Here is a 17,500-nt window from a genome sequence, read left to right as displayed (position 1 = left end):
ACATGGAGGAATGCACCAGTGGAGTTCGCTGCACAGGCAGGGATCCCTCCAACTCGCACAAACCAAACACAACTCACGCGCCACGACGTACACTGTGCACCAGCCCCCCAAAACGAATCACCCCCCGAAGGACTAAGAAGCCCGACGAACGCGCGAAAACATTTAGAGAGGCCGAGCAAGCACCGGTTAGCGCGAATGCGAATAACAAACGCAACAGGCAACTTTCGAGGGACATACTTCTCGCAACAAGCTTCCACAAGGAAAGCACAGGCAACTCGTTCGCACGCCAAAGCCAACCAAATGGCAATTTAACCGAGGGACATGCATTTCGCAAGGCAACTTGTACAATTACCCGAGGGACATGGCATGCTTGCCAAGGCCGTGGCATGACATGCTGCTGGCCAAGGCCGGGGCATGCCATGCTGCTGGCCGAGGCCGTGGCAAGGCATGCTGATGGCCGAGGCCGTGGCAAGGCATGCTGATGGCCGAGGCCGTGGCAAGGCATGCTGATGGCCGAGGCCGTGGCGTGGCATGCCATGCTGCTGGACGAGGCCATGGCAAGGCATGCTGCTGGCCAAGGCGTTGGCATGGCATGCTGCTGCTGACCAAGGCTTGGGCTTGCCATGCTGCCGGCCAAGGCCGCGGCATGGCATGCTGCCGGCCAAGGCCGGGGCAGGGCATGCTGCTGGCCAAGGCTTTGGCATGCCATGTTGCTGGCCAAGGCCGTGGCATGGCATGCTGCTGGCCAAGGCCGTGGCATGGCATGCTGGCCAAGGCCGGGGCATGGCAAGCTGCTGGCCAAGGTCGTGGCATGGCACGCTGCTGGCCAAGGCCGGGGCATGGCACGCTGCTGGCCATGGCCGTGGCATGACAAGCTTGCCAAGGCCGGGGCATGGCGTGCTGCTGGCCAAGGCTTTGGCATGCCATGTTGCTGGCCAAGGCCGTGGCATGGCATGCTGCTGGCCAAGGCCGTGGCATGACATGCTGGCGAAGGCCGGGGCATGGCATGCTGCTGGCCAAGGCCGTGGCATGGCATGCTGCTGGCCAAGGCCGTGGCATGGCATGCTTGCCAAGGCCAGGGCATGGCATGCTGCTGGCCAAGGCTTTGGCATGCCATGTTGCTGGCCAAGGCTGTGGCATGGCATGCTGGCCTAGGCCAACGTGCCACCGCCACCACCGCGGGCCGCCACTCGACGCATCCCGTGCTTGGCTATGTAGTTTCGATGCCACAAGCCAATGCCACAAGCCAAGCGATGGCATGTGCCAAGCGCCCGCCTAGGCATAGGCGTGGCCTGTGGCCTGGCCATGCTGGCCAGCCTTAAGGGAGGTGCCCCCCCCTTATAATAGCCTGTTAAGCCCTTTTCAATCTGGCAGGAGGAAACATCAACCATGTTTGAGGAGTCATAATGGGGTTTTTTTAAAAAGTAATGGTTTTTTGCCAAAACTTTCAACATGAAAGTTGTATGAAATAATTTAATACACCATAAAAAAAACTATAAAAAAATATTTGGCCACCGGAATATTTTATTTTAATTTATTTCAATTTTAATACTTAAAAAATAATAAAAATTACTAAAAATACTTAAAAAATTCTAGAAAAATTCCAACAATTATAAGATGAGGCGCTAGTAATTATAGTAATTTTTTCAATTATTTTTTTATTTTTTATTTATTTTATTATAATTTTTATGAGTAAATAAATAATTAAAAAGCCCAACGAACGTACAAAAACTCTTAGAGAAACCGAGCAAGCATCGGATAGCTCGAATGCAACAGGCAACTTCCGAGGGACATACTTTTCCCAACAAGCTTCCACTGGGGAAAGCACTAGCAACGTGTTCGCAAGTCAAAGGCAACCAAACGGCTATTACCCGAGGGACATGCATTTCGCAGGGCAACATATACGCAAGTCAAAGCCAAACCAAATGGCAATTACACGAGGGACAGGATTGCTTGCCAAGGGCGTGGCATGCGATGTTCTAGCCCAAGGCCAAGGCACGCCACGCTGCGGGACAAGGCCGTGGCAAGACATGCGGCTGGGCTTGGCCTTGGCATGGCATGCCGCTGGCCTTGGCTGGGCAGCGTTGGCCTTGGCATGGAATGTTGCTGGCTTCGGATGGGCTGCCTTGGCCTTGGCCTTGGCCTTGGCATGGCACGCTGCTGGCCTTGGCCTTGGCATGGCATGCTGCTGGCTTTGGTTGGGCTGCCTTCCCCGGGCCATGCCATGCTGCTGGCCTTGGCCTTGGCATGGCATGCTGGTGGCTTTGGCTGGGCTGCCTTGGCCGTGGCATGGCATGGCATGCTGCTGGCCTTGGCCTTGGCATGGCATGCTGCTGGCTTTGGCTGGGCTGCCTTGGCCGTGGCATGGCATGCTGCTGGCCTTGGCCTTGGCATGGCATGCTGCTGGCTTTGGCTGGGCTGCCTTGGCCGTGGCATGGCATGCTGCTGGCCTTGGCCTTGGCATGGCATGCTGCTGGCTTTGGCTGGGCTGCCTTGGCCTTGGCATGGCATGCTGCTGGCCTTGGCTTGGCATGGCATGCTGCTGGCTTTGGCTGGGCTGCCTTGGCCGTGGCATGGCATGCTGCTGGCCTTGGCCTTGGCATGGCATGCTGCTGGCTTTGGCTGGCCTGCCTTGGCCGTGGCATGGCATGCTGCTGGCCTTGGCCTTGGCATGGCATGCTGCTGGCTTTGGCTGGGCTGCCTTGGCCGTGGCATGGCATGCTGCTGGGCTTGGCCTTGGCATGGCATGCTTGCTGGCTTTGGCTGGGCTGCCTTGGCCTTGGCATGGCATGCTGCTGGCCTTGGCTTGGCATGGCATGCTGCTGGCTTTGGCTGGGCTGCCTTGGCCGTGGCATGGCATGCTGCTGGCCTTGGCCTTGGCATGGCATGCTGCTGGCTTTGGCTGGGCTGCCTTGGCCTTGGCATGGCATGCTGCTGGCCTTGGCTTGGCATGGCATGCTGCTGGCTTTGGCTGGCCTGCCTTGGCCGTGGCATGGCATGCTGCTGGCCTTGGCCTTGGCATGGCATGCTGCTGGCTTTGGCTGGCTTGCCTTGGCCGTGGCATGGCATGCTGCTGGCCTTGGCCTTGGCATGGCATGCTGCTGGCTTTGGCTGGGCTGCCTTGGCCGTGGCATGGCATGCTGCTGGCCTTGGCCTTGGCATGGCATGCTGCTGGCTTTGGCTGGGCTGCCTTGGCCTTGGCATGGCATAGTGCTGGCCTTGGCTTGGCATGGCATGCTGCTGGCTTTGGCTGGGCTGCCTTGGCCGTGGCATGGCATGCTGCTGGCCTTGGCCTTGGCATGGCATGCTGCTGGCTTTGGCTGGCCTGCCTTGGCCGTGGCATGGCATGCTGCTGGCCTTGGCCTTCGCATGGCATGCTGCTGGCTTTGGCTGGGCTGCCTTGGCCGTGGCATGGCATGCTGCTGGCCTTGGCCTTGGCATGGCATGCTGGTGGCTTTGGCTGGGCTGCCTTGGCCTTGGCATGGCATGCTGCTGGCCTTGGCTTGGCATGGCATGCTGCTGGCTTTGGCTGGGCTGCCTTGGCCGTGGCATGGCATGCTGCTGGCCTTGGCCTTGGCATGGCATGCTGGTGGCTTTGGCTGGGCTGCCTTGGCCTTGGCATGGCATGCTGCTGGCCTTGGCTTGGCATGGCATGCTGCAGGCTTTGGCTGGCCTGCCTTGGCCGTGGCATGGCATGCTGCTGGCCTTGGCCTTGGCATGGCATGCTGCTGGCTTTGGCTGGCCAGCCTTGGCCGTGGCATGGCTTGCTGCTGGCCTTGGCCTTGGCATGGCATGCTGCTGGCTTTGGCTGGGCTGCCTTGGCCGTGGCATGGCATGCTGCTGGGCTTGGCCTTGGCATGGCATGCTTGCTGGCTTTGGCTGGGCTGCCTTGGCCTTGGCATGGCATGCTGCTGGCCTTGGCTTGGCATGGCATGCTGCTGGCTTTGGCTGGGCTGCCTTGGCCGTGGCATGGCATGCTGCTGGCCTTGGCCTTGGCATGGCATGCTGCTGGCTTTGGCTGGGCTGCCTTGGCCTTGGCATGGCATGCTGCTGGCCTTGGCCTGGCATGGCATGCTGCTGGCTTTGGCTGGGCTGCCTTGGCCTTGGCATGGCATGCTGCTGGCCTTGGCTTGGCATGGCATGCTGCTGGCTTTGGCTGGGCTGCCTTGGCCTTGGCATGGCATGCTGCTGGCCTTGGCTTGGCATGGCATGCTGCTGGCTTTGGCTGGCCTGCCTTGGCCGTGGCATGGCATGCTGCAGGCCTTGGCCTTGGCATGGCATGCTGCTGGCTTTGGCTGGCCTGCCTTGGCCGTGGCATGGCTTGCTGCTGGCCTTGGCCTTGGCATGGCATGCTGCTGGCTTTGGCTGGCGTGCCTTGGCCGTGGCATGGCATGCTGCTGGCCTTGGCCTTGGCATGGCATGCTGCTGGCTTTGGCTGGGCTGCCTTGGCCGTGGCATGGCATGCTGCTGGCCTTGGCCTTGGCATGGCATGCTGCTGGCTTTGGCTGGGCTGCCTTGGCCTTGGCATGGCATGCTGCTGGCCTTGGCTTGGCATGGCATGCTGCTGGCTTTGGCTGGCCTGCCTTGGCCGTGGCATGGCATGCTGCTGGCCTTGGCCTTGGCATGGCATGCTGCTGGCTTTGGCTGGGCTGCCTTGGCCGTGGCATGGCATGCTGCTGGCCTTGGCCTTGGCATGGCATGATGCTGGCTTTGGCTGGGCTGCCTTGGCCTTGGCATGGCATGCTGCTGGCCTTGGCTTGGCATGGCATGCTGCTGGCCTTGGCTTGGCATGGCATGCTGCTGGCTTTGGCTGGCCTGCCTTGGCCGTGGCATGGCATGCTGCTGGCCTTGGCCTTGGCATGGCATGCTGCTGGCTTTGGCTGGCCTGCCTTGGCCGTGGCATGGCTTGCTGCTGGCCTTGGCCTTGGCATGGCATGCTGCTGGCTTTGGCTGGGCTGCCTTGGACGTGGCATGGCATGCTGCTGGCCTTGGCCTTGGCATGGCATGCTGCTGGCTTTGGCTGGGCTGCCTTGGCCTTGGCATGGCATGCTGCTGGCCTTGGCTTGGCATGGCATGCTGCTGGCTTTGGCTGGGCTGCCTTGGCCGTGGCTTGGCATGCTGCTGGCCTTGGCCTTGGCATGGCATGCTGCTGGCTTTGGCTGGGCTGCCTTGGCCTTGGCATGGCATGCTGCTGGCCTTGGCTTGGCATGGCATGCTGCTGGCTTTGGCTGGCCTGCCTTGGCCGTGGCATGGCATGCTGCTGGCCTTGGCCTTGGCATGGCATGCTGCTGGCTTTGGCTGGGCTGCCTTGGCTGTGGCATGGCATGCTGCTGGCCTTGGCCTTGGCATGGCATGCTGCTGGCTTTGGCTGGGCTGCCTTGGCCTTGGCATGGCATGCTGCTGGCCTTGGCTTGGCATGGCATGCTGCTGGCTTTGGCTGGCCTGCCTTGGCCGTGGCATGGCATGCTGCTGGCTTTGGCTGGCCTGCCTTGGCCGTGGCATGGCTTGCTGCTGGCCTTGGCCTTGGCATGGCATGCTGCTGGCTTTGGCTGGGCTGCCTTGGCCGTGGCATGGCATGCTGCTGGCCTTGGCCTTGGCATGGCATGCTGCTGGCTTTGGCTGGGCTGCCTTGGCCTTGGCATGGCATGCTGCTGGCCTTGGCTTGGCATGGCATGCTGCTGGCTTTGGCTGGGCTGCCTTGGCCGTGGCATGGCATGCTGCTGGCCTTGGCCTTGGCATGGCATGCTGCTGGCTTTGGCTGGGCTGCCTTGGCCTTGGCATGGCATGCTGCTGGCCTTGGCTTGGCATGGCATGCTGCTGGCTTTGGCTGGCCTGCCTTGGCCGTGGCATGGCATGCTGCTGGCCTTGGCCTTGGCATGGCATGCTGCTGGCTTTGGCTGGGCTGCCTTGGCTGTGGCATGGCATGCTGCTGGCCTTGGCCTTGGCATGGCATGCTGCTGGCTTTGGCTGGGCTGCCTTGGCCTTGGCATGGCATGCTGCTGGCCTTGGCTTGGCATGGCATGCTGCTGGCTTTGGCTGGCCTGCCTTGGCCGTGGCATGGCATGCTGCTGGCCTTGGCCTTGGCATGGCATGCTGCTGGCTTTGGCTGGGCGGCCTTGGCCGTGGCATGGCATGCTGCTGGCCTTGGCCTTGGCATGGCATGCTGCTGGCTTTGGCTGGGCTGCCTTGGCCGTGGCATGGCATGCTGCTGGCCTTGGCCTTGGCATGGCATGCTGCTGGCTTTGGCTGGGCTGCCTTGGCCTTGGCATGGCATGCTGCTGGCCTTGGCTTGGCATGGCATGCTGCTGGCTTTGGCTGGCCTGCCTTGGCCGTGGCACGGCATGCTGCTGGCTTTGGCTGGCCTGCCTTGGCCGTGGCATGGCTTGCTGCTGGCCTTGGCCTTGGCATGGCATGCTGCTGGCTTTGGCTGGGCTGCCTTGGCCGTGGCATGGCATGCTGCTGGGCTTGGCCTTGGCATGGCATGCTTGCTGGCTTTGGCTGGGCTGCCTTGGCCTTGGCATGGCATGCTGCTGGCCTTGGCTTGGCATGGCATGCTGCTGGCTTTGGCTGGGCTGCCTTGGCTGTGGCATGGCATGCTGCTGGCCTTGGCCTTGGCATGGCATGCTGCTGGCTTTGGCTGGGCTGTCTTGGCCTTGGCATGGCATGCTGCTGGCCTTGGCTTGGCATGGCATGCTGCTGGCTTTGGCTGGCCTGCCTTGGCCGTGGCATGGCATGCTGCTGGCTTTGGCTGGCCTGCCTTGGCCGTGGCATGGCTTGCTGCTGGCCTTGGCCTTGGCATGGCATGCTGCTGGCTTTGGCTGGGCTGCCTTGGCCGTGGCATGGCATGCTGCTGGCCTTGGCCTTGGCATGGCATGCTGCTGGCTTTGGCTGGGCTGCCTTGGCCTTGGCATGGCATGCTGCTGGCCTTGGCTTGGCATGGCATGCTGCTGGCTTTGGCTGGGCTGCCTTGGCCGTGGCATGGCATGCTGCTGGCCTTGGCCTTGGCATGGCATGCTGCTGGCTTTGGCTGGGCTGCCTTGGCCTTGGCATGGCATGCTGCTGGCCTTGGCTTGGCATGGCATGCTGCTGGCTTTGGCTGGCCTGCCTTGGCCGTGGCATGGCATGCTGCTGGCCTTGGCCTTGGCATGGCATGCTGCTGGCTTTGGCTGGGCTGCCTTGGCTGTGGCATGGCATGCTGCTGGCCTTGGCCTTGGCATGGCATGCTGCTGGCTTTGGCTGGGCTGCCTTGGCCTTGGCATGGCATGCTGCTGGCCTTGGCTTGGCATGGCATGCTGCTGGCTTTGGCTGGCCTGCCTTGGCCGTGGCATGGCATGCTGCTGGCCTTGGCCTTGGCATGGCATGCTGCTGGCTTTGGCTGGGCGGCCTTGGCCGTGGCATGGCATGCTGCTGGCCTTGGCCTTGGCATGGCATGCTGCTGGCTTTGGCTGGGCTGCCTTGGCCGTGGCATGGCATGCTGCTGGCCTTGGCCTTGGCATGGCATGCTGCTGGCTTTGGCTGGGCTGCCTTGGCCTTGGCATGGCATGCTGCTGGCCTTGGCTTGGCATGGCATGCTGCTGGCTTTGGCTGGCCTGCCTTGGCCGTGGCATGGCATGCTGCTGGCCTTGGCCTTGGCATGGCATGCTGCTGGCTTTGGCTGGGCTGCCTTGGCCGTGGCATGGCATGCTGCTGGCCTTGGCCTTGGCATGGCATGCTGCTGGCTTTGGCTGGGCTGCCTTGGCCTTGGCATGGCATGCTGCTGGCCTTGGCTTGGCATGGCATGCTGCTGGCTTTGGCTGGCCTGCCTTGGCCGTGGCATGGCATGCTGCTGGCCTTGGCGTGGCATGGCATGCTGCTGGCTTTGGCTGGCCTGCCTTGGCCGTGGCATGGCTTGCTGCTGGCCTTGGCCTTGGCATGGCATGCTGCTGGCTTTGGCTGGGCTGCCTTGGCCATGGCATCGCATGCTGCTGGCCTTGGCCTTGGCATGGCATGCTGCTGGCTTTGGCTTGGCTGCCTTGGCCGTGGCATGGCATGCTGCTGGCCTAGGCCATGGCATGGCATGCTGCTGGCCTAGGCCATGGCATGGCATGCTGCTGGCTTTGGCTGGGCTGCCTTGGCCGTGGCATGGCATGCTGCTGGCCTTGGCCTTGGCATGGCATGCTGCTGGCTTTGGCTGGGCTGCCTTGGCCTTGGCATGGCATGCTGCTGGCCTTGGCTTGGCATGGCATGCTGCTGGCTTTGGCTGGCCTGCCTTGGCCGTGGCACGGCATGCTGCTGGCTTTGGCTGGCCTGCCTTGGCCGTGGCATGGCTTGCTGCTGGCCTTGGCCTTGGCATGGCATGCTGCTGGCTTTGGCTGGGCTGCCTTGGCCGTGGCATGGCATGCTGCTGGGCTTGGCCTTGGCATGGCATGCTTGCTGGCTTTGGCTGGGCTGCCTTGGCCTTGGCATGGCATGCTGCTGGCCTTGGCTTGGCATGGCATGTTGCTGGCTTTGGCTGGGCTGCCTTGGCCGTGGCATGGCATGCTGCTGGCCTTGGCCTTGGCATGGCATGCTGCTGGCTTTGGCTGGGCTGCCTTGGCCTTGGCATGGCATGCTGCTGGCCTTGGCTTGGCATGGCATGCTGCTGGCTTTGGCTGGCCTGCCTTGGCCGTGGCATGGCATGCTGCTGGCCTTGGCCTTGGCATGGCATGCTGCTGGCTTTGGCTGGCCTGCCTTGGCCGTGGCATGGCATGCTGCTGGCCTTGGCCTTGGCATGGCATGCTGCTGGCTTTGGCTGGGCTGCCTTGGCCTTGGCATGGCATGCTGCTGGCCTTGGCCTGGCATGGCATGCTGCTGGCTTTGGCTGGGCTGCCTTGGCCTTGGCATGGCATGCTGCTGGCCTTGGCTTGGCATGGCATGCTGCTGGCTTTGGCTGGGCTGCCTTGGCCTTGGCATGGCATGCTGCTGGCCTTGGCTTGGCATGGCATGCTGCTGGCTTTGGCTGGGCTGCCTTGGCCTTGGCATGGCATGCTGCTGGCCTTGGCTTGGCATGGGATGCTGCTGGCTTTGGCTGGGCTGCCTTGGCCGTGGCATGGCATGCTGCTGGCCTTGGCCTTGGCATGGCATGCTGTTGGCTTTGGCTGGCGTGCCTTGGCCGTGGCATGGCATGCTGCTGGCCTTGGCCTTGGCATGGCATGCTGCTGGCTTTGGCTGGGCTGCCTTGGCCGTGGCATGGCATGCTGCTGGCCTTGGCCTTGGCATGGCATGCTGCTGGCTTTGGCTGGGCTGCCTTGGCCTTGGCATGGCATGCTGCTGGCCTTGGCTTGGCATGGCATGCTGCTGGCTTTGGCTGGCCTGCCTTGGCCGTGGCATGGCATGCTGCTGGCCTTGGCCTTGGCATGGCATGCTGCTGGCTTTGGCTGGGCTGCCTTGGCCGTGGCATGGCATGCTGCTGGCCTTGGCCTTGGCATGGCATGCTGCTGGCTTTGGCTGGGCTGCCTTGGCCTTGGCATGGCATGCTGCTGGCCTTGGCTTGGCATGGCATGCTGCTGGCTTTGGCTGGCCTGCCTTGGCCGTGGCATGGCATGCTGCTGGCCTTGGCCTTGGCATGGCATGCTGCTGGCTTTGGCTGGCCTGCCTTGGCCGTGGCATGGCATGCTGCTGGCCTTGGCCTTGGCATGGCATGCTGCTGGCTTTGGCTGGGCTGCCTTGGCCTTGGCATGGCATGCTGCTGGCCTTGGCTTGGCATGGCATGCTGCTGGCTTTGGCTGGGCTGCCTTGGCCGTGGCATGGCATGCTGCTGGCCTTGGCCTTGGCATGGCATGCTGCTGGCTTTGGCTGGGCTGCCTTGGCCTTGGCATGGCATGCTGCTGGCCTTGGCTTGGCATGGCATGCTGCTGGCTTTGGCTGGGCTGGCTTGGCCGTGGCATGGCATGCTGCTGGCCTTGGCCTTGGCATGGCATGCTGCTGGCCTTGGCTTGGCATGGCATGCTGCTGGCTTTGGCTGGCCTGCCTTGGCCGTGGCATGGCATGCTGCTGGCCTTGGCTTGGCATGGCATGCTGCTGGCTTTGGCTGGCCTGCCTTGGCCGTGGCATGGCTTGCTGCTGGCCTTGGCCTTGGCATGGCATGCTGCTGGCTTTGGCTGGGCTGCCTTGGCCGTGGCATCGCATGCTGCTGGCCTTGGCCTTGGCATGGCATGCTGCTGGGTTTGGCTTGGCTGCCTTGGCCGTGGCATGGCATGCTGCTGGCCTAGGCCATGGCATGGCATGCTGCTGGCTTTGGCTGGGCTGCCTTGGCCGTGGCATGGCATGCTGCTGGCCTTGGCCTTGGCATGGCATGCTGCTGGCTTTGGCTGGCCTGCCTTGGCCGTGGCATGCCATGCTGCTGGCCTTGGCCTTGGCTGCGGTTGTTATCACTAGACGTGCGTTGCGTGCGAAGGCGTGCAAAGGCGTGCGCGACCATGCGCGCAACACGCGCACCGTGGTCAAAAAGACCACGCGCGCGGTATTCGCACAGGCCACGCTGCCCACGCCGCGGGCATGCCAGGCCAGGCTGCCCTGGCCGGCTGCATGCCAGGCCGCCCAGGCCGTGCGCATGCCAGGCCGTGCTGCCCAGGCCGGCTGCATGCCAGGCCGCCCAGGCCGTGCGCATGCCATGCCGTGCTGCCCACGCTGCGGGCATGCCAGGCCGGCTGCATGCCAGGCCGCCCAGGCCGTGCGCATGCCATGCCGTGCTGCCCAGGCCGGCTGCATGCCAGGCCGCCCAGGCCGTGCGCATGCCATGCCGTGCTGCCCACGCCGCGGGCATGCCAGCCCGGCTGCATGCCAGGCCGCCCAGGCCGTGCGCATGCCATGCCGTGCTGCCCACGCCGCGCGCATGCCAGGCCGCCCACGCCCGCGCGCATGCCACGCCATACTGCTCTAGGCCGCGCCCAGGCCGCGCAAGGCCGCGCCCGAGCCGCACAAGGCCGCGCCCAGGCCGCGCAAGGCCGCGGTCCAGGCCGCCCAAGGCCGCGGCCGAGCCGCCCAAGGCCGCAGCCCAGGCCGCGGTCGAGCCGCAGTGCATATAACCCAAGGCCGCAGCCCAGGCCGCGCCCAACATGGGGCGTACCTGACACTGCCTGGCCCTGGGCAAGGGAGGTGCCCCCCCCTTATAATAGGCTGTTAAGCCCTTTTCAATCTGGCAGGAGGAAACATCAAGCATGTTCGAGGAGTCATAATGGGGTTTTTTTAAAAAGTAATGGTTTTTTGCCAAAACTTTCAACATGAAAGTTGTAGGAAATAATTTAATACACCATAAAAAAAATTAAAAAAAATATTTTTTTACCGAAAATATTTTATTTTAATTTATTTCGATTTTAATACTTAAAAAATAATAAAAATTAATAAAAATGGTCAAAAAATTATGGAAAAATTCCAATAATTAAAGGATGATTCACTAGTAATTATAGAAATTATTAAATTATTTTTTTCATTTTTTTTATTTTATTTTGATTTTTTTTGCCAAATAAGGGCTTTAAAAATTCGAAAAGCTCAAGAAAAATTGCAAAAAAATAGGGAATGACATTTAGAATTGATTGTAGTGCATTTTTAATTGTGTTGCACGGTTTGGGTAAGATTATAAAAGAATCATGTTCAAAAAGATCGATCAAGGCGGTGGCATGCCATGGCCTTGGCCTTGGCCTTTGCCCGCGGCCTTGGCCTTGGCCTTGGCCATGCCTTGCACAGGGACTTGGCCTTGCCCACTGCCTTGGCCTTGGCCTTGGCCTTTGCCCGCGGCCTTGGCCTTGGCCTTGGCCATGCCTTGCACAGGGACTTGGCCTTGCCCACTGCCTTGGCCTTGGCCTTTGCCCGCGGCCTTGGCCTTGGCCTTGGCCTTGGCCATGCCTTGCACAGGGACTTGGCCTTGCCCACTGCCTTGGCCTTGGCCTTGGCCATGGCATGGCATGCTCGCCGAGGCTGTGGCATGCCTTGCTCTGCTAGCCAAGGCCGCGGCGTGGCATGCTCGCCCAGCCCGTGGCATGCCATGCTCGCCCAGCCCGTGGCACGCCATGTTGGCCCAAGGCATTGGCATGGCATGCCGGCCAAGGCATGCTGGCCAACGCTGCACAAAGCGGTGCCATGGCATGGCATGCTGACCAAGACCGTGCCATGGCATGCTGGGCGAGGCCGTGGCATGGCATGCTGGCCGAGGCCGTGGCTTGCCATGCCGCCACGGCCGTGGCATGCCGGGCAACGGACCGGCATGGCCCAGCCCGTGGCACGCCATGTTGGCCCAAGGCATTGGCATGGCATGCCGGCCAAGGCATGCTGGCCAACGCCGCGGCACGGCGTGCTGGACAAGGCGGTGCCATGGCATGGCATGCTGACCAAGACAGTGCCATGGCATGCTGGCCGAGGCCGTGGCAAGGCATGCTGGCCGAGGCCGTGGCTTGCCATGCCGCCACGGCCGTGGCATGCTGGGCAACGGACCGGCACGGCATGCTGGCCGTAGCGGTGGCACGACATGCTGGCCAAGGCAGTGGCATGGCATGTTGGCCAAGGATAAGGCATGGCACGCCGTGGCAAGGCACGCTGGCCAAGGCAGTCGCAAGCCATGCGGGCCGAGGCCGTGGCATGGCATGTTGGGCAACGACTTGGCAAGGCATGCGGGCCGAGCCCGTGGCATGGCTTCCGGGCAGAGGCCGTGGCATGGCACGCCGGCCGAGCCCGTGGCATGGCATGCGAGCCGAGGCCGTGGCATGGCATGGCATGCGGGCCGAGGCCGTGGCTTGGCATTCCGTCCTTGGCATGCGGGGCAACGCTGTGGCATGGCATGCGGGCCGAGGCCGTGGCAAGGCATGTTGGCCAAGGCCATGGCATGGCCCGCTGGGCAACGCGGTGGCGTGGCATGCTGGGCAACGCCGTGGCAAGGCATGCGGGCCGAGGCCTTGGCATGGCATGCGGGCCGAGGCCGTGGCATGGCATGCGGGCCGAGGCCGTGCCATGGCATGTTGGGCGACGCCGTCGCAAGGCCTGCGGGCCGAGGCCGTCGCATGGCATGTTGGGCGACGCCGTAGCAAGGCATGCGGGCCGAGGCCGTGCCATGTCATGTTGGGCGACGTCGTAGCAAGGCATGCGGGCCGGGGCCGTGGCATGGCATGTTGGGCAACGTCGTAGCAAGGCATGCGGGCCGAGGCCGTGGCACGGCATGCGGGCCGAGGCCGTGGCATGGCATGTTGGGCGACGCCGTCGCAAGGCATGCGGGCCGAGGCCGTGGCATGGCATGTTTGGCAACGCCGTGGCAAGACATGCGGGCCGTGGCATGGCATGGCATGCGGGCCGAGGCCGTGGCATGGCACCTTGGGCAACGTCGTAGCAAGGCATGCGGGCCGAGGCCGTGGCATGGCATGTTGGGCGACGCCGTAGCAAGGCATGCGGTCCGAGGCCGTGGCATGTCATGCGGGCCGAGGCCGTGGCATGGCATGTTTGGCAACGCCGTGGCAAGACATGCGGGCCGTGGCATGGCATGGCATGCGGGCCGAGGCCGTGGCATGGCATGTTGGGCAACGCCGTGGCAAGGCATGCGGGCCGAGGCCGTGGCATGTCATGCGGGCCGAGGCCGTGGCATGGCATGCGGGCCGAGGCCGTGGCATGGCATGCGGGCCGAGGCCTTGGCTCGACATGTTGGCCAAGGCTAAGGCATGGCACGCCGGGCAACGCGGTGGCATGGCATGCCGGGCAACGCGGTGGCAAGGCATGCGGGCCTAGGCCGTGGCATGGCATGTTGGGCAACGCCGTAGCAAGGCATGCGGGCCGAGGCCGTGGCATGGCATGCGGGCCGAGGCCGTGGCATGGCATGTTGGGCGACGCCGTAGCAAGGCATGCGGGCCGAGGCCGTGGCATGTCATGCGGGCCGTGGCCGTGGCATGGCATGCGGGCCGAGGCCGTGTCATGGTATGTTTGGCAACGCCGTGGCAAGACATGCGGGCCGTGGCAAGGCATGGCATGCGGGCCGAGGCCGTGGCTCGACATGTTGGCCAAGGCTAAGGCATGGCACGCCGGGCAACGCGGTGGCATGGCATGCTGGGCATCGCGGTGGCAAAGCATGCGGGCCGAGGCCGTGGCATGGCATGTTGGGCAACGCCGTGGCAAGGCATGCGGGCCGAGGCCGTGGCATGGCATGCGGGCCGTGGCCGTGGCATGGCATGTTGGGCGACGCCGGGGCATGGCATGCGGGCCGAGGCCGTGGCATGGCATGTTTGGCAACGCCGTGGCAAGACATGCGGGCCGTGGCAAGGCATGGCATGCGGGCCGAGGCCGTGGCTCGACATGTTGGCCAAGGCTAAGGCATGGCACGCCGGGCAACGCGGTGGCATGGCATGCTGGGCAACGCGGTGGCAAGGCATGCGGGCCGAGGCCGTGGCATGGCATGTTGGGCAACGCCGTGGCAAGGCATGCGGGCCGAGGCCGTGGCATGGCATGCGGGCCGAGGCCGTGGCATGTCATGCGGGCCGAGGCCGTGGCATGGCATGCGGGCCGAGGCCGTGGCATGGCATGTTGGGCGACGCCGTAGCAAGGCATGCGGGCCGAGGCCGTGGCTCGACATGTTGGCCAAGGCTAAGGCATGGCACGCCGGGCAACGCGGTGGCATGGCATGCTGGGCAACGCGGTGGCAAGGCATGCGGGCCGAGGCCGTGGCATGGCATGTTGGGCAACGCCGTAGCAAGGCATGCGGGCCGAGGCCGTGGCATGGCATGCGGGCCGAGGCCGTGGCATGGCATGCGGGCCGTGGCCGTGGCATGGCATGTTGGGCGACGCCGTGGCATGGCATGCGGGCCGAGGCCGTGGCATGGCTTGTTTGGCATCGCCGTGGCAAGACATGCGGGCCGTGGCATGGCATGGCATGCGGGCCGATGCCGTGGCATGGCATGTTGGGCAACGCCGTGGCAAGGCATGCGTGCCGAGGCCGTGGCATGGCATGCGGGCCGAGGCCGTGGCATGTCATGCGGGCCGAGGCCGTGGCATGGCATGCGGGCCGAGGCCTTGGCATGGCATGCGGGCCGAGGCCGTGGCATGGCATGTTGGGCGACGCCGTAGCAAGGCATGCGGGCCGAGGCCGTGCCTCGACATGTTGGCCAAGGCTAAGGCATGGCACGCCGGGCAACGCGGTGGCATGGCATGCTGGGCAACGCGGTGGCAAGGCATGCGGGCCGAGGCTGTGGCATGTCATATTGGGCAACGCCGTAGCAAGGCAGGCGGGCCGAGGCCGTGGCATGGCATGGCCGTGGCATGGCATGTTGGGCGACGCCGTGGCATGGCATGCGGGCCGAGGCCGTGGCATGGCATGTTTGGCAACGCCGTGGCAAGACATGCGGGCCGTGGCATGGCATGGCATGCGGGCCGAGGCCGTGGCATGGCATGTTAGGCAACGCCGTGGCAAGGCATGCGGGCCGAGGCCGTGGCATGGCATGCGGGCCGAGGCCTTGGCATGGCATGCGGGCCGAGGCCGTGGCATGGCATGTTGGGCGACGCCGTAGCAAGGCATGCGGGCCGAGGCCGTGCCTCGACATGTTGGCCAAGGCTAAGGCATGGCACGCCGGGCAACGCCGCAGCAAGGCATGCGGGCCGAGGCCGTGGCATGGCATGCGGGCCGTGGCCGTGGCATGGCATGTTGGGCGACGCCGGGGCATGGCATACGGGCCGAGGCCGTGGCATGGCATGTTTGGCAACGCCGTGGCAAGACATGCGGGCCGTGGCATGGCATGGCATGCGGGCCGAGGCCGTGGCATGGCATGTTGGGCAACGCCGTGGCAAGGCATGCGGGCCGAGGCCGTGGCATGGCATGCGGGCCGAGGCCGTGGCTTGTCATGCGGGCCGAGGCCGTGGCATGGCATGCGGGCCGAGGCCGTGGCATGGCATGTTGGGCGACGCCGTAGCAAGGCATGCGGGCCGAGGCCGTGGCATGGCATGCGGGCCGAGGCCGTGGCATGGCATGTTGGACGACGCCGTAGCAAGGCATGCGGGCCGAGGCCGTGGCATGGCATGCGGGCCGAGGCCGTGGCATGGCATGTTGGGCGACGCCGTAGCAAGGCATGCGGGCCGAGGCCGTGGCTCGACCTGTTGGCCAAGGCTAAGGCATTGCACGCCGGGCAACGCGGTGGCATGGCATGCTGGGCAACGCGGTGGCAAGGCATGCGGGCCGAGGCCGTGGCATGGCATGTTGGGCAACGCCGTAGCAAGGCATGCGGGCCGAGGCCGTGGCATGGCATGCGGGCCGAGGCCGTGGCATGTCATGCGGGCCGAGGCCGTGGCATGGCATGCGGGCCGAGGCCGTGGCATGGCATGCGGGCCGAGGCCGTGGCATGGCATGCGGGCCGAGGCCGTGGCATGGCATGCGGGCCGAGGCCGTGGCATGTCATGCGGGCCGAGGCCGTGGCGTGGCATGCGGGCCGAGGCCGTGGCATGGCATGCGGGCCGAGGCCGTGGCATGGCATGCGGGCCGAGGCCGTGGCATGGCATGTTGGGCAACGCCGTGGCAAGGCATGCGGGCCGAGGCCGTGGCATGGCATGCGGGCCGAGGCCGTGGCATGTCATGCGGGCCGAGGCCGTGCCATGGCATGCGGGCCGAGGCCGAGGCCTTGGCATGGCATGCGGGCCGAGGCCGTGGCATGGCATGTTGGGCGACGCCGTAGCAAGGCATGCGGGCCGAGGCCGTGCCTCGACATGTTGGCCAAGGCTAAGGCATGGCACGCCGGGCAACGCGGTGGCATGGCATGCTGGGCAACGCGGTGGCAAGGCATGCGGGCCGAGGCCGTGGCATGTCATATTGGGCAACGCCGTAGCAAGGCATGCGGGCCGAGGCCGTGGCATGGCATGCGGGCCGAGGCCGTGGCATGGCATGCGGGCCGTGGCCGTGGCATGGCATGTTGGGCGACGCCGTGGCATGGCATGCGGGCCGAGGCCGTGGCATGGCATGTTTGGCAACGCCGTGGCAAGACATGCGGGCCGTGGCATGGCATGGCATGCGGGCCGAGGCCGTGGCATGGCATGTTAGGCAACGCCGTGGCAAGGCATGCGGGCCGAGGCCGTGGCATGGCATGCGGGCCGAGGCCGTGGCATGTCATGCGGGCCGAGGCCGTGGCATGGCATGCGGGCCAAGGCCTTGGCATGGCATGCGGGCCGAGGCCGTGGCATGGCATGTTGGGCGACGCCGTAGCAAGGCATGCGGGCCGAGGCCGTGCCTCGACATGTTGGCCAAGGCTAAGGCATGGCACGCCGGGCAACGCGGTGGCATGGCATGCTGGGCAACGCGGTGGCAAGGCATGCGGGCCGAGGCCGTGGCATGGCATGCTGGGCAACGCCGCAGCAAGGCATGCGGGCCGAGGCCGTGGCATGGCATGCGGGCCGTGGCCGTGGCATGGCATGTTGGGCGACGCCGGGGCATGGCATGCGGGCCGAGGCCGTGGCATGGCATGTTTGGCAACGCCGTGGCAAGACATGCGGGCCGTGGCATGGCATGGCATGCGGGCCGAGGCCGTGGCAT

This window comes from Camellia sinensis, chromosome 14, assembly GCF_055761805.1.
Source record: "Camellia sinensis isolate YWXY chromosome 14, ASM5576180v1, whole genome shotgun sequence".
Taxonomy (NCBI): Eukaryota; Viridiplantae; Streptophyta; class Magnoliopsida; order Ericales; family Theaceae; genus Camellia; species Camellia sinensis.
This window is presented reverse-complemented; position numbering follows the sequence as displayed.